Source organism: Ambystoma mexicanum, chromosome 6p (genome assembly GCF_040938575.1).
Source record: "Ambystoma mexicanum isolate Mex_15411 chromosome 6p, UKY_AmexF1_1, whole genome shotgun sequence".
Classification (NCBI taxonomy): domain Eukaryota; kingdom Metazoa; phylum Chordata; class Amphibia; order Caudata; family Ambystomatidae; genus Ambystoma; species Ambystoma mexicanum.
In genome coordinates this window covers 1,520,817,629-1,520,834,710 of record NC_090935.1, presented here as the reverse complement: position 1 = coordinate 1,520,834,710, position 17,082 = coordinate 1,520,817,629, and the positions used below count along the sequence as shown (strand labels likewise).

The 17,082-nt window shown below is 43.8% G+C and overlaps 1 protein-coding gene across 1 annotated transcript in view; it reads left to right on the top strand.

Annotated features, from left to right (window-relative positions):
• Nucleotides 1-236: 236 nt before the first annotated feature.
• The window catches only part of LOC138510600 (purpurin-like), a 104,398-nt gene continuing 87,552 nt past the window's right edge, over nucleotides 237-17,082 (top strand). Inside the window, exon 1 of the mRNA XM_069626381.1 lies at nucleotides 237-365. The gene's annotated coding sequence lies outside the window, so the exon portion shown is untranslated. The remainder of the gene's footprint in view (nucleotides 366-17,082) is intronic.

Sequence of the window (17,082 nt, the reverse complement as noted above, 5' to 3'; positions counted from 1 at the left end):
GGTTCTGCAAACCTGCATGATCCCAAATCTGCTTCCCTAATCCTCACCGTGTGTTACATACACGTACATGGGGAGGAAAAACAAATGGCGCTGTAATATTGGGCTGAACTCGGCGGCTAAGGGAGATCTCTTCGCGTATTATGTAAACCTGTGGCTGTTACATTGCAGTAAGCACTTCCATTAGCAAACGGATTACAGTTGCAGTTTATATAATGGATTACGGACTCTTTAAGCATCTTATTCTGGCCCAGAAACTAATACAACCAATTAAGGAGCCTTCGGGATTATTATTTAAAGGCGGTGCAACCTCTAAAACCTCAAGGAGCGGTGACACTGGACACACCAACGACTGTTTAGAAAAGCAGGTAAGAGGGGGAGTATTAACTAAACAACTTCTGACCCATTTTGAAAAAGCCTTTATTATTTGCTTGAATAATGTCAGCGTGTACATTGGCTTATTTCAGAACATGACGAACATAGGAGGCGTTCTGTTATCCTTCATGCTATTGTGTGGCGATTTGTATGCATGTGCAGAATGTGTGTTTTCATTATACACAAAGCAGATGCCTACGAGTCAACTTGTCACAATGAACCTCAAAGTAGCATGAAACATATTGCAGGCTGGGGAGCTAGGATACTGTAAAATATGAACCGCCATTTTACTAATTGGCCTCTGTTCCGATACAATACACTTTTTAAAAAGTGATAGCTTCTATGTTTATATTATAATCTGCCAGGTTATCCAAGGATATTGGCTACACTTGGTAATGTAATGGTTGTTTGCACTGTGCCAGGTGCCACAGTCGTCGTTTCCCTCCACCGAGGTCTGACTGGAATGTGTGTTGTGCATTGTGCCCAGGCCTGATGGAAAATGTCTTCTGTTCCTGCAGCTCAGTAGATGTGTTTGTTACCTGTCTAGTTATCCCTTTACACAACCTATGTTGCCATTAAGCTTCATTTTTTAAATTTAAAACGATCGTTTTGTAGTAGAATGTTTTTATATAAAAGCACACGAATAACACATAATTTAGGAAATGACTACATAAGGAACTTTGTATGTTTTTGAGGTGCAGGTGCACACATGACCTTGTTAAACTAAAGGTAAGGCCTTTGTCAGGTAATTCACCCTTTGTTTTACAACACTTCGACCCCTCTCAAGTTACTGTGATAAATTAAAACTCAGGAGCAGGCGAAAATATAACTTCAGGCAGAGAGTGACCAACCACGAAAGAGCCTGCAATGTATGGAGGGAAGGGCGACCAAAGGCCAGGCTGTTTAAGAGTCAAACAATAAAAACTGCGCAGCAGATGGTGGCCAGGTCTAGCCGAGGGCGCCCGCGGTATTGGCAGTGGTACAGATTGATAGAAGCTACCCAAGGATTTAACCGGAACAAAAGTCAATACTGGCTACTAATAAAACCCCGGAACTGCCCACATCGACACAGCAGCAACAGCACCCTGTTCACCTTCTGTTATCACTAATGCCCCCCCTTAAACAACTCAAACTCACCCTACAAGCCTTACAGTGCAGGGAGGATATGACAATAACAGACGTCGCGCAATATAAAAGGCAAACGATGAACTCCATAAGATTTACAAATATATTTGCTAATAGCCCATGAAATTGTGTTTTGGGATAATTGTGTTTTCTATTTTACTGCTTTGTGAGAAAAGAAAAAAAAACAGACTTGTCAGCTAAGGAACAAAATAACAATGCAAATGTATTCACATTGTACCCAGTTCACAAGTCGGGCAGAACGCAGGAAGTGGTGGCAGATTGTTAATTGCGTCCGGTGTCATGAAGAAGCTGCAGGTTCCATGATTCCTAGAGGAGCACTGGTATGCAGTCGAGGAGGGGCGGGCTGCCAATGCAAGGGCTGCACAGCCTGGCTCTGGGAAAGTTCTTTCTGCATCTGATTCTCACTTAGGTATTTTCCCCCTACACCCACATGAGTTGAGGGAAGACACGTCACCAAGAACTGCCCTCTTACATTTATAGCCCATTTTCTGAGGTGTCCATTTAAAACAGAATAGATGCACTCGTGGCGTTGGTGAACATTTGTATTCAGACAATACAGGGCCAGGTAGGATGGGAAAAGACCCCTTCTTTTCACTGCGCTAGGTGAGACCATGTACTGTGGAAGGTTGCCTGGGAGACGGATGATTCCTGAAGGTCTGCCTTTATGAATCAGTGATGTTCTCAAGAATGTACTGAGCATGCCCTTTACACAGCACTAAGTGCATATTTTGTTTTAGGGTCAAATTGCAGTGTGAACCCCTATAACATCTTTGTATTTCCTATGTAATTCTGGAGATAGGTCACGTCTCGTTTTTCTTTCTTATAAAGGACCATTGGCCTAAGAAAATTAAACTATACAATGGAAATATGACATGTGTTAACTGAAAATTACAAAGTGAGTTACTAACTTTGGGAGCCAACGTTTTCACCGCACAACATATCAGATGTGCCACTCAAACTGAATGTTTGCAACCTCAATAATCATGACAAAAGCATAGAAGGTGATGTCACAGCAGGCGGAAAAATCACTCCAAGCCTCAGAAACGGTCCAAGAGTTTTTATTTCAAGTTTTGTGGACTCAAGGTCCGTCCCTCCCTCCATCCTCTCATCTTGTTTAGCCCCTCCTCCCCAACCCAGGTGTCCCTGACGCCCGTCTACTACACACATAAGATTAAATCCTTCTGCCTAAACTAGTGTCTACTAGATGTGAAGACCGAAAGGCAAATTGCCTTCTCTAACTAAACTTCCTCAGGGACTTCCTATCGGTCCCTAATCTCTCCAGTTGTTAGTGGTTGACAGGGGAATCGTGCCTTACAGACACCCTTTTGGACTCGACCATGCTTACTCTCTCTTCTCCCTCTCCTGTCCTTTCTTCTACTCTCCTCTTCCAACTCCCCCTGTCTCTCCTCTCGCAACTGGTCTGTCTCGCTGATGTCTCCCACTGTTTCTAAGCCTCGCCTCCACCCCTTGATGTTACTACTATCTCTATGATGTTATTTATCCCTCCTACTCACAGCTGCTCCCTCTTCTGCACTACTACTAGTACTGTCTCATTTCCCCTCCCTCCTTCCCACTAATGCTCCCTCCTCCATACTGCCACTCCCGCCTTGACACTACTCCTACCACTTCCAAACTAGTACTCACTCCTTAACCTACCTGCTGCTCAGTCACACTTCTTTCACCCTGTTGCATCCACTTCACTGTCACTTCTCCTTTCAATAATTTCTCTAATAACACCTGTCACACTAACACACACATTCACACTGCAGTACTACTTGCACTCACTACCCAATACCTAACTAATACCTCACCTTCTCCAGAAATGGTCTTCACAATCCGTTGCTCCTTTCTTCCTCCTTCTGGTTTCTTGGTCCAGCGCCTCCACTTGCTCTGACCTCACCCCAACAGCCCACAACCCCCTGCTTTCTGTCCTCCCTTTTTTGCTCCCCCTCCTGTGTCCATGGGTCTCTTCTCCCTGGTCAGCCTGGCCCCATCTTTCCCACCCTGGGTGTGACCATAGCAGGAAAACTGTTAAATGGGGGCCTAAGCCATATCCCCTTTCCCTGCTCAGGCTGGTTGCAGAACAGTGATGTCGGCCAGTGGCGTTCAATGATTCTGTTGGTGGAATCGTTTTCATGTTCCTCCCAGGTAAGGTTAGTCTCTTTGGCAAACCAATCTGTGTTACAACATTCCTGTGGGTCTAGCGTGCACACCGCCAGTGGGGTTGTGTGCCAGTCAGTGCTGGGGAGCCTTGTGCAGCTCCTCTCGCCTTGGCGTAGTGATTGTCCTGCCAGTGCACTCTCTTTCTCCAAGATATTCCTCTTCGCGGTGTGGAACGCCAGTTACACAGTAAGCTGGAGGGTCGCTGTTGCTAACTTGGGTCCAGATTTCACATAGTTCATGGAGCGTTGGTGGCACTGGAGGTTTCTCACTCTCTTTTGCTGCTGCTCTTAGTCCATGACAGTTTCGCTGAATCTGTAAGAAAAAGAAAGTGACTGGCGAGCTTTCGATGTATGAGGCACCGTGTGAAACAATTGTGGACTGCTTAATAGCATGCTGGCAAAAAGGGGGGAAGGAAGTCAGACCCTCTGAACTGCCACCATCCTGAGCAGGGGAAGGCCTGCTCTGGATTGCTCCCTGGTCGACCTCGAGCATCTCTTGACAAGGTAGCCAAGGACAATCCATTATCAGCAGTCCCGGTGCCCTTCATGGAACCAGTCTGGATCATAGGGATGGTATTGGTTTCTTAAATCGCAATGTTTAGCTCTCTGAGTAGGATGTTAGCAAACATTTTTGAAGGGGCATCGAGCATGACGAGAAGTCTATAGTTACCCGGTTCATGCCTTGACCCTTTCTCCTATAAAGGAACTATTATGCCTTCGCGCCACATAGTCTGAATAAGCTGGGAGTAACTGATTAGTTGGAACAGCCGATGTAATGCTCTCGCCCAGTACCTCAGATTATTTTAGTTCATCTGATTACACGTGCCATCTGGGCCAGGCACTTTAGAACATTTACATGAGCCAATAATTTTCATAACATCTGCATATTCTAATCGATATTCCCACTGGGCCTGTGTTCGGATATTTTCTATTACTGGGCAAATAGAAGTAATACCCAACATGGCTTCCATGTGCTCAACCCAATCTCCTTCAAGCACCTCGCATATTTCTGCACAGGACATTAATTATATTCCAGAAAGATTTGGAGTCATTAATAGAACTGCAATAAACCAGTTTCTTCCACTTGTTGCACTCCACATTGTATTTGTGCTGTTTTAACCAGCGTGTGTAGTGTACACAACTTATACCAACTCATAAAACACTATTCTAAGGATCAAGTGTGTCACAATCAATTCTCCTCAATTCAGCTCTTAGAAATCTTTTTCTATCTCTAAGAGCAATATCAAAGACATGTCTATGTGTAGATTGGGCCTGCCTCCATCCAAACTTAGTGGGCCTTTTGTTGTGAGCTGGTAAGCAGGTACTAATACTGTCCACAAAGCTTTGATATGTGACAATGTCTAACTCAGCCATCTCCTTAGTTAGGTGCTGCAGAGTGCAGCTGTCATATGCTATGGCAAATCAATGAAGTATCTCTCTTGCCCTTTCCCCCAGGACAATTAGATTATTGGAGTCCATATGATGCAATTGTTCTGCGTGTTTATGGCCATCGCATCGGTCTCTTTATTTTCAAATTGAGTAATATCCCAATTTAGTGCACTTAGTGGTAGTAAATGATCACTCTCTTCCCTGACTAATACGGTCAAGTATGCCACTAATTTGGGCAACTGGGAATGAAAAACATAATCAATGCAGCTGGATTTAAAAGAAGAAAACCCTGTATAGTGTGGAGGGCAGCCCCGCTTCTCTTTAATATATATATTAAATGCCTGTGTGACCTCCTCAAATCTCTGGGCGTGAAATTTGCCAATCATGCCGACGACACCCAGATAGTTTTTAAACTATCTGGGATCTATGAGGAGGATCTGGCTAGTATTAATAAGATATTTGGGGCAATCCAGAAATGGATGGCCCTCAATTATTTAGCTCTAAATGATAAAAAGACAGAGCTGCTCATTGTCAGTACACCTCATAGATTGAAGAATCTAGATGTACGACGATACAAAGCCTTTGTTATAAATGGAAATTCCATCCCTGTATCTGAATCTGTCAAGACCCTGGGAGTGTGTTTTAACGCTCATATTTCTTTCCAGAAGCATGTATCCTAACTTAAATCATCATGTGCTTAGTTTATACATCTTCTGTGGAAAATTCGTCCATACTTATCAGAACATAATAGGGCCTCAATTGCAGCAGCTATAGTTAACACCAAGTTAGATTACTGCAATAGCCTCCTATTAGGAACAGCTAAACGTAATATTAGGAGACTCCAGGTCATACAAAATGGCGCAGTCTGAGCAGTATGCAGGCTTAGCCGTCAAACTCACATTACGGAATACCGGAGGAAATTGCATTTTTCATAGAGCAACAACTTTATTTCAAAGGTTCAGTTATTGTGTTCAAATGCCTTTCGGGGGATGCACCTGAATATCTTGTATCAAGAATTAAAAAAGCTACATCAAAGCGGACTCTGCGCTCAAATGACCAGGTGCTATTGACCCAACCACGTACGATCTTGAAGAAGATGGGTGGCGCGAACTTTAATGCGTGGGCTCCATACATTTGGAATTCAATTCCCCTGCAAATAAAACAATATGCAACACTTCAGCAAGGTAGGAAATGTCTCAAAACACTTCTTTTTGAAGCCTAAATTGAACAATTAATATAACCACTGACATCTCTGATATGACTGTTCATTTTAGTATGAACAGTTGTCTGCATTTCGATCCCTCTGTTTTCTTCCCTCTTTTATGTTTTGCTCTATTGTTTGTTGTGTAAGCGCCCTGAGACCTTTGGGTTAGTTTTATGTTTATGTTTATGTTTATTGAATTTATATAGCGCTTTAAGGCAAAGTGCTTTACAATATAACAACGGATACAATAGTGAGAGAAGCATATTTACAAACATGAACAGGTCATTAGAACAATAAGTAGAGCTATTTACAAGGGAGGGAGGGTAGAGGAGGGGGTAGGTGAAGGGAGTTACAGTGTAGAATTTGAGGTAGGGGGAGGGCAAGGGAGAGGGTGAGGGGGGTGATCAGGTGTCCTTATTGTCCTTGAGTAGTATTTGTTTCCAGTTTAAGGTCAGAGGGGAAGGGAAGGGGGAGTGATATGGTGTCCTCATTGCCCTTAAGTAGTATTTGTTACCAATTTAAGGTCAGAGGGGGAGGAGAGAGGGTGGGGGGAAAGAAGGGGGGCAAGGGTAGAAGGGGAGGTGTAGGGAAGGGAAGTCAGGGGGGAGTGAAGAAGATGGGCTTTCAGGGAGTGGCGGAAGGATGAGTAGGTAGGGGTGGAGCGGATGGAGAGCGGGAGGGAGTTCCAGTGTAGGGGGGCCAAAAGTTGGAAGGAGCGGAAGCGTAAGGAGGCACATGGGGCTGGGGGTACAGTGAGGAGGTAGAGGTTTGCTGAGCGGAGAGAGCGGGAGAGGAGTAAAATGAGAGGAGGGAGGAAAGGTAGGGGGGCGTCAGGTCATGGAGAGATTTAAAGACAAGACAGAGGAATTTAAATTTCAGTTGTGAGAGGAAGGGAAGCCAGTCAAGTTGAGAGAGAGAGTGGAAGAAATAGAGTCTCGAGGGCCGAGGAGACATAGAGTACGGATTGAGGAGTGGTAGATGGATTTTAAGGGAGTTAGGTGAGAGACAGGGAGTCCAAAGAGGAGAGACGAGCAGCAGAAGAGGCGGGAGAAAATAAGGGAGGAGATTAGGAGTTTGGAAGCATGGAATGTGAGAGATGAGCGGATCTTGCGGATGTTATAGAGGTGGTGGCGACAAGCTTGAGAGGTTAGAGAGATGTGGTTGGAGAAGGAGAGAGAGGAGTCGAGGTGGAGGCCGAGATTGCGGGCATGGGAAGATATGGGGAGGTTGGAAAGTGGAAAGTGGATGAAGGGAGGGGGAGAAGGGGAGAGATTGTAATGAGGGAAGAAAAGCACCTCAGTCTTGTTAGTATTGAGGGAAGGAAAGTGGGATGACAAGAACTATACAATATTTTGCGCTATACAATAACTTATTTAGTTAGTCATTACAGTTTGCCATCCTGAGGCCAGCAGAATACTAGATGTTAGCCCAATCTTTACCATGCGTATTGCCTGGCTTGTTGCTACTGTTAGAACATGTTAAGGGACGGGAGGTCATAACATGTTCTTCTTCCACTCCATCTCTGGGAATACTAGCGTTGAAATCACCACATATACGAATAGTCTTAGCATCTGAGTACGTTTGGAGGTCAATAAAGGTCTCCAACTCTCTAATGGCCTCACAATGATCTTTTTGAGCCAGGGAATCATATAGAGTAACAACTGCTTTCTCTTGCCTATGTGGGCCAACATTGCTTCTATTTATTAGAATTTTTCCCACAAGAAGGTAGTCACTAATTCGACCACCATTACAAGTTGTAGGGGATACTTGACAACCCAGTACAAATCGCCCTTTCGGTCTTCCTCTTGGATCTTGCGTTGCTTTTTTTTAAATAAAAGTCCAACCATCTATGAAGAAAGAATTGACCAGCCATTTTTCTTGTAATGCAATGACACTAAACAGGTCAATAGATTCACACAGCGCTCCGCTCTGAAACAGATGCTATGCTCCCTGGTGTTCCAAGATAGTAGCAGTGGTAAGTGGTTAGAGCCAGGAAGTCAATTTTTTATTAGCCACTCCCAACCCTGGTCATCATTACTTACATGCTTGTCCATTAGGTGAATTTGTGGGATCTGTGCTCTTAAGTGGAATGGGCACAGGATTGTTTAGCCCCTCGCCTTGTGGCAGTTCCTCCTCCAAGGCAACATGTTTTTTGCTTAGGCTTTTAGTCCCATTTATAGTAATGTCTTCTACTTCAATGGTCGTACACTTATGGCCCAATTTTAATAAAGCAATTTCATACTGTGAGATGTAGGTAATGATGCCCGCCGATTGGAAGTGTACGTAAGAGGTAGCGATGTGCTCTTCTTCCCTGATGTCCACTATCTTTGTATCCTGATTATGAAGGCACTACATTGGGAACACCCAATGGATTCACTCCATGCATCTCCCTCTATTGATGTAGGCAACAACCCTATTCCCAAAAATGCATCTCAATTTGCGTTCCTTGCGTAGGGTCTTTTTAGGCTCCATCAATGTTGTATTATGATGTGTACTTGTGGCCATCGAAGAAGCGATCTGGGTATATTGGGTAGCAGCTTCCATAACTTCGTTTGGATGTCCTAATGCCAGAGGAGACTGATGCAATCTTACCAAGTCAGTTAGGGGATCTTCACCCACCTCTTTATTCGATGCTTTGTAGTTTTTGACAATAGTAAGCAGATCAAGCTTGCATGGTTTGCACCGCTTTGGACATTTTTAGCAAGCGGTATCTCTCCAAGCTTGAGCTTACTAATTTCACCTCTCTTAATGCACTCGGCCTTGCCTGATGTGTCACTTCGATCATGAAGAAACTGAAGGGTTTCTACAGCAAAAGAAATGCTCACTACATTAGCACTCCCTTTGGATATTTTTGTTCCAGTTACAGTTCAAATATCACTGCAGTGGGCCATGGATCTTTCATCCAATAAAATGGGGACGCCACGGACGTCAGAGGCAGAATTATTTAAGACTTTGATGTGATTTGTTGCTTCTAAGGTCTTTTTACGTAGGCATTTCATGTTTCTATCTTTATTGTTTGCACACATAAATGGCTGTCTAATAGTGTTTTTTGTTTTGCGCTTTTTATTAACTACTTCTGGGCATGTTCCTCTCTATCACTTGGCACTCTTCGACAATTTGCATGCAATCAACATTAGCCTCAATCCCCCTGTGTTCTCTTCTTGACATTCTGTGTGCGTCAATTGTCTAGCCAAATCAGAAAAGTCGGTAGTAACTCTTAAGCATTATTCCAAAGTGACAGAATGTTGCTTAGATTTATCATCTATCAGGTTACATCGCAGTACCAGGACTATAAGCATCTAAGCCTGTTTAGTAACTTTTTCCAGCACAGAGTCACACTTCACCACTAAGGAGGTCAACAAGTTTTCAAATACTCGAAACATTTCTACTGAGGTACAACTAAAAAACCAATGAAATAAATAAATAAATAAATTAACTAGTATTACTTCCAACACTAGTGATGCTATTCTCAAGACAGGCCCAGGGCCTCATTACGAGTCAGGCGTTAAGGGGTTAACGGCGCCGTAAACGGCGCCGACCCTTAACACCTGATTACAAGGTCCCTTAGCGCCATGGTGATTTTAATGCCTGCTTTTTGCAGGCGTTAAAATCCATGGTGCTAAGGGACCATGGTGCTAATTACGCCACCGTAATTTACGGTGGCGTAATTGGCGCCTTCCCCACTCCCATTATGCTTCAGTGTCCTGCGCTATCTAAGTAGGACTAGGAAGCGGTTGAAATGGTGCAAGGAGCTGCCCCACAGTAATCGCGCTGCCATCTGGCCATTTGAGTCCTGGGCAGGCTTGCAACAGATATGGCCATGTTACACAGTGTTCCACAATAACAGGATGATTTATTATATGGGAGAGAGCGCAGAGTTGTATTAGATATGCTAAAAGAGACGTGGGAAGAAAGAGATAGAGCTACTACTTATTCCCTTATCCCAAACTGCCCAAAGGTTAGACAGTAAGAAGCATAGTACAGACCAATATGGCCCGAGAGCAGGAGCATCAAAACGATGTTACAATAAGAGGGTTGTGATGAGATCCTTCTTGGTAGGACAGAAAGTCTTAGTTATACTTCCACCCTTAGAAAATAAGCTGCTTTCTAGGTGGCATGGACCTTACGAAATTCCAGAACAAATGGTACCTTCAAATTATAAAGTCTCTCAGCTTGACCGAAAAATCAAAACACATATATAGCATATAAATTTACTCAAAGAATGGAAAGAAGACCCATCAGGAAATACTTCTGTCACATTAACAAGTTTTATTGTCTGAAGAAAGTGATGCTAACCAGCTAATTTCTACCTACTTGCCTCAAAATCATAAACAAGATTTATTAGTTCTATTAGTGCAATTCCCTGATGTGTTTAGAACTGAACCAGAAAGAGTGAAAGGGGTATACCATTATATACGTACTCCCCCTGGACATCAGAAACCATATAGAATTCCTGAGAGCAGAAAATAAATAATCCAGGATGAGCTAGAGGCCATGATAAAAGCAGACATTATTGAACCATCACAAAATCCATGATCCTCTCCTATTGTATTAGTGGCAAAACTAGACAATTCCTGGAGATTTTGTATTGATTTTACAAAGGTCAAAGAGGTTTGACAGTTTGACAGCTCCTCCATGCCTCGGATAGATGATTCAATTGACTGATTGGGTAATGCTGTTTATCTATCAACCATTGATTTGACTAAAGGTTATTGGCAGGTACCGGTTAATCCCACAGATAAGCCCAAGACTGCCTTTTCTATTCCTCTTGGGCTATTCCAATTCAAAGCATTGTCTTTTGGGTTACATTGAGCTCCTGCTACTTTTCAGAGACCAATGGATCGGGTCTTGAGACCCTGTTCATCATTTTTTAAGGCATATATTGATGACATATTTATTCACAGCAAAACATGGCTTGAACACGTCACATTTATAGCAAGTCACCTAAGTCTTAAGAAAAGCTGGACTCTCTGGAAATCCAAAGAAATATTAGTATTGTGCAGATGACACTCAGCTCTCTTTCATGCTCCCCTCATCCTCCTCTCCTCTCTCGGTCATTCCTGACCGTCTATCCACAATTCAGGAGTGGTGTGCCTCCAACAATCTCTTCCTAAATTTGAGTAATACTGAGATCCTTCTCATTGGGGCCCCTGCTCCCACTTTCTCTCTCTTACTCTGGCCACCCTTCTTGGGCCCTCTTCCTTTGCCTTCCTTTGAGGCAAAAAACCTTGGTGTCATCTTTGACTCCACTCTCTGCTTCTCTCCTCACATCATGGACCTTGCCAAGAAGGCCCACTACCAGCTGCACATAGTCACAGGAATTTTTCTTTTTCTCACTTTACCCAAGAAGCTCACGGTCTCCAGAGCCCTGGTTCTCTCTAGGCTGGGCTACTGCAACAGCCTCTTTCTCAATTTGCCTTCCTCTACTCTCCACCCTGTGCAATTAATCCAGAACAGGACTGCAATCCTCAGCCTCAAACCCAGGGACTGTATTTCTCCAGCCCTGAAATCTCTCCACTGGCTACCGGTGGCTGCAAGGATCAAGTCCAAGACCCTCTGCATTGCCCACAAGGCTTTCCATGGTCAGGCCCCGCAATACATCTAAATCTCTCTTCCAAAACACCTCCCTTCTTCAGTCCTTCGCTCAGCCACCTCTAACTCTATTGAGGGTCAGGCGCTTCTCCAGGCAGAGAGTGGGTGGTAGATCTCTCTCCTCTGCAGGTGCCTCCCTCTGGAATAGTCTCCCTGTCCCTCTCAAATCAAAGTTGTGTCGAACCACCTGAAGTTTCGGAAGCAGCTCAAGACCTTCTGTTTCACCTCTGCTTTCTCTCTCTCTCTTCCCTGCTGACCTAGCTGTCTGCTGCACTGATTGGCGGCATGGCTACCCTCATAGTCTCACTGGACACCCAGCCCCTTGCACTTACCCCGAGTACCGCTGCCCTGGCTGCACATACTGAGCAATGCTGAACTGATTGCACTTCCCCTTATTCCGGTCCCTGGCACTTCCTCCTTCTCCCCACCCCCCTTTACTGTGTGTTATCACACTTACACGATCTGAATTACACAAGGCCTAGTAAAATCGCTTGTTTTGTCCTCCTTCTGCCTTCTGTCCCTTGTGTTGTCGCACCTAGAAACACTTGTGTACAGGCATGTTATAAATGGCATCATCATCATCATCATCTGGCTAGATCTGAAGTCAATTATTTGTTCCTATTTTGTAAGGAATGGATTAGTTCAGCCTCAAACTGAAAAAGTCAAAGCTGTTATGGAAAGGGCCTTTTTAGGATTAGTGAGTTATTATTATAGATTAATTCCAAATGTTTCTACCATTTCTGCTCCTCAAGACTCAAATGGTATCCGAAAGATCAAACATGTGTTGACCAGTTAAACAAATGTTGTGTAGTGAATCTATTTTGAAGGTGGCAGACTTCAATAGGCCATTTATCTTATAAACTGACGGTTCACATATTGGTCTTGGGGAATTATTATCACAAAGTCATGATGGGCTAGAACATGCTATCCTATACATTAGTAGGACATTGTTTGCCCGAGAATAACATATTTGAAATATTACTTGACAGGTCGGAAATTTATATGGTTACAGATCATGCTCCCCTTAAATGGTTAGATCTAAGGAAGGATATCAATGCTAGAGTCATGCACTGCCTTTTGGATGTACAGCCCTATTGTTTCTCTATTGAGCATTGAAAATGTTGATTTCCTTTCTCGATTCTGTGAGGGGTCAGTAATCGAGGCGGACAACTGCTTGTGGGTTTCTCCAAATATGCCATTTTTATTAAAGTAAAGATATGAAAAGAAAGCCTTGCTTGCCCTACTCTAATGAGAAATTCCTTGCCTGGTCTAAAAGCTATGGTAACATTTTCTAGCAGGGAAAAGCATACAAAGAAAATATAGAGCAACACAATATAATAAACAATATTAACACAATGAGACTCATTACAAGTGTGGCAGTCCGGAAACACGGGTGCGGGTATGTTCACCAGCACCCTTGTTTCCGAACCGCCACACCATGAGTTTGCATGCTGGGGCCGTTGCGCCCGACAGGTCTGACCCTGTCAGGCACATCGGCCCCGGTAGGCAGAGTCGTCACGGAAGCACCGTTAGCAATGGTGCCGGTGCTTCCATCTCTTCACTCCGATTGAGTCCTACGTGACTCTATGGGAATGGGGACTTATGAAATTCCACGCCTGACTTCCTGTGCCACCAGGACTTTTAATGTCCCAGTGGCACCAGTAAGTCAGGTGCCAGATTTCGTGTTACAGGGTTGGCAGTTACCACCAACCTTGTAATGAGGCCTAATGACTGAATTATCTTCTCCTCTACTGGGTAAGATCCCTTCCCCAGGATTCAAAGGTAACTCAAAATGTTCATCAAAAGAGATGAAAGATTTTGAACCAGCTCTTGATAGTTCCAAGTTAAATAAAAAGTTCATCAAACAAAAATCCACTGGTAACAAATCTCTGTTCCTGAATGAAAGATCCACTTATCACTTTCAGAAAAGAAATACACCAATGGTAATTTTGGTTATCATTGAGTGTCTCTTCTTTCATATAATTTGCCACAGTTCAAAAGAAGGTGTAATATTCCCCAAAGTCAATAGTACACAATTATTTAGCACTTTTAGTTACAATTTTACAATGGTATATCTGTGAGGATGCTTTCTTTGTGCTGCTACTTTCATTTCAACAACCACACTTATGCTGTTGATTCTATGAGAACAGTCACTTTTGTCCCATAGTACATTACTGGTTCAGACCACTTCAATGTAACTTTTGTTGACAATTAAGTATACCACTACCGTTTAAGTATTACTACCAAAGGTCAGTACTTTGAATTGTCAGACAGACTTCGACAAGATACCCTTTAACCTCCTCATGTAGGCTAACGCACTCTTCCTTTTAATGATCTTCTCAAAAGGGGTAGCCTCTTTGCCTCTTCTGTTGGTCTAACTACTGCAGCTCAGTACTTTGAATTGTTAGACAGGCTTCGACCAGATACACATTAACCTCTTCAGTTAGGCAAGGCACTCTTCCTTTTAATGGTGTTCCCAAAAGGGGCAGCCTCTTTGCCTCTTCTGTTGGACTGTCTACTACAATAACAACCTGCTTCTGCCCATAATACTCACTTCTCTCTATCTTCCACAGTCTTGGCCACCGCAAGTTGCATTTACTTCAGAATATACTTCACAAGCAATTAGTTCCCCTTCCCCAGCTTTACTCACACCTTTATGCCAGTTATTAGCCCAAGTAATTACCCAGAAGCTTTAGTGCCACTCTCTCAGAGTCAGGTAATAATGGTATACTTGTAACGTAGGCCACTTCACTGTTAACAACTTCACAGTGTAGTTGAATGGCTCTTTAACTCTTGGCAAGGTTGGTTTCACTATGAAAAGGAGGTGCCGTTTGTCTTGGTTAATGCTTGTTTTTCTCTTCAACAGTTTAGACTCTTTACTTTGCTGAAATTGAAAGAATTACACTTCTAGATACAGTATAGGATTCAGTTTTCCAGGTGAAAACACAATAGGGAGGACAGGCAACCTCTCTTTAAAGTAGATTTCAAGGTTTAAAGTTTAATAAAGAATTGCATTCCCTTAAAACACTAAAGGATAGAGTTCTGACTGTGTTTGGGAATCACAATTTGGCACACGCGACCTCCTTTTGATGCAGTTTTCACTCTTTATAACTTGTGACTCCTGTATTGTCAAAGTTAGGTATTTGGTAATGGTTTAGAGAGTGTTCCCCCTTCTTTATTAGGAACATGCAACAACAACGTTATACAGAACAGTCTTTAAATAGGTCGACAATGGATTTCAATAACTTTAGCTTCTCATGCGAGTATTAAATCTTTCACGGTATACGTGAGTGTTAAATTTCCATCGTTAACAAGACTGGATATAACAAACAGTTTTCACTCGCATAAAGTAATATGCGAGTCAGTTACGGGATGGCTACAGTTACCGGTAAGGTTTGCGCAGTGTATTCGAACACTGTGCTTCACTCACCAGATTCATAGACACTGGTTTTGCAGGTTGCACTGCTTTCCCGACTTCCTCTACCACTTCTGCTGCTGCTGGCTCGCTGGGGACCCACACCCTCCTCCTACACGGGTGCCTTCAGTGTGGCCTCTTGATTTGAGAGTTCCTTTTCCTCACAAGATCTTCGTCTTGCCTCTTGCTTCTGGCCTTAGTCTCCTGCACGTTCACAGCTCTGCAATAAGGCTCACACATGGAATACTTAGGGCCTGATTCATAGAGCGTTTTCCAATGGGATTGCACCATTATAAAATGCTTCTGTGAATCAGGCCCTTAGTGTCCTGCATGTCTTCTGCTGCCCAGCCTCTGCACTTCAGATTTGGGGGAACAGCACTCTCGCAGAACTTGCAGGTGAAATCCGTTGTGTCAACATTCCGGCGTCCCTTTTGTTCTTCCACTTTCTCCTGATCTGCCAACCTTGTGCTTCTTCTCTACTCCTACTGCTACAGCCAGCCCTCCAGCTCTCGTTCCAGCTACTTCTACCCCTCCTGTCCTGAGGGGCCCATTCATGCCTCACAGGTTCAGCAATTGTCTTCAGGTGTGGGCTATAACCTTAACTGCCTGACAACTGCAATGGCTACTAGGCTTAATTGCCTGATTGCTACATCTGCATGCCTCTTCATCCCTCTTCCTCGTCTCAGTACCTCTAGGGTTCTGGAACTTGTGGTTTCATTTAACACAATTAGGTTTTTCCACTTCTGAATTACTTACAAGGGTAGATTCTATTCCCTTAAGGTTTTTTTTTTATAGAGGGGCTATGAGAATTAGCTATTACAGAGGAAGATGGTTTAGTGAAGACAATATTTCTATATACCTTCACATTGTACCCTTGGGATTGAGGAAGGTATTTAGTTTAGGATACCAAAAAGGGTCCAGTTTGCTCTGACTTTATAATCTTGGAGTTCACAAGCTTAGATCTAATATGAAGTTAAAATGACAACAAGCCATGACCTCTTTAGGTATATTGGGTAGAAGCTTCCTGTCAGAGGAAAAATACTGTGTCTCATCCCACAGAATCTCCTTACCATACTGGGCCATGTCTCCTCCCAGGTGATCCTCCCACAATACACCACCCCCAGCGCTGGGAAAAAGGGAAGCATCTACCTTCCCCTGGCCACCTTGTAGGAGACTTAAGGCAGGGTTTCAGTGAGGGGTCCATAGGATTCTTCACAATTCCCAATAAATGCTGAGAAAACCATCAACATTCGGGGAAGAGTTTGTGATGAATCAGACACGGTTCACCCAGGAAACCTGCCCTGGGACCCTACTCATGTGGCCAGGGAAAGGCAGATCCTTTCTAATACTGACCATGGGGGGTGGTGTTCTGCTGTAAAATCACATGGGGGGGCTCAGGTCAGGGAAAATGGATAAGCCCATTGTATAACTTCCCTCAAGACCCTGACCTTCTAATGGCCTATTGTAAGGAAGAAATTATTTAAAAAACCTGAATTTGACTTCCCAAAGTACTGATATGAAGAAGAGGGTTGCAGAGGCAGAGGACTGCAAATCGCAGTCAATTAGGGCTAATGACCTGAGGGAGATTGGGAGGCATAAAAGGACCCCTCAGGTGCAGGACAAGGGAGCAGAGGAGAAGAAGGTGAAGCAGAGCAGCAGTAGCAGCTCGGGTAGTTTTTTACCTCCATGAGGCAGCAGAAGCAGAACTCAGCTGTGAGCCAAGACGCCGGCACCACAGTGCTCGGCAGATTAAATGCCGGTCTTGAGAGAGTCTCCTGGACATTAGTTTTCACCTGCAGAGG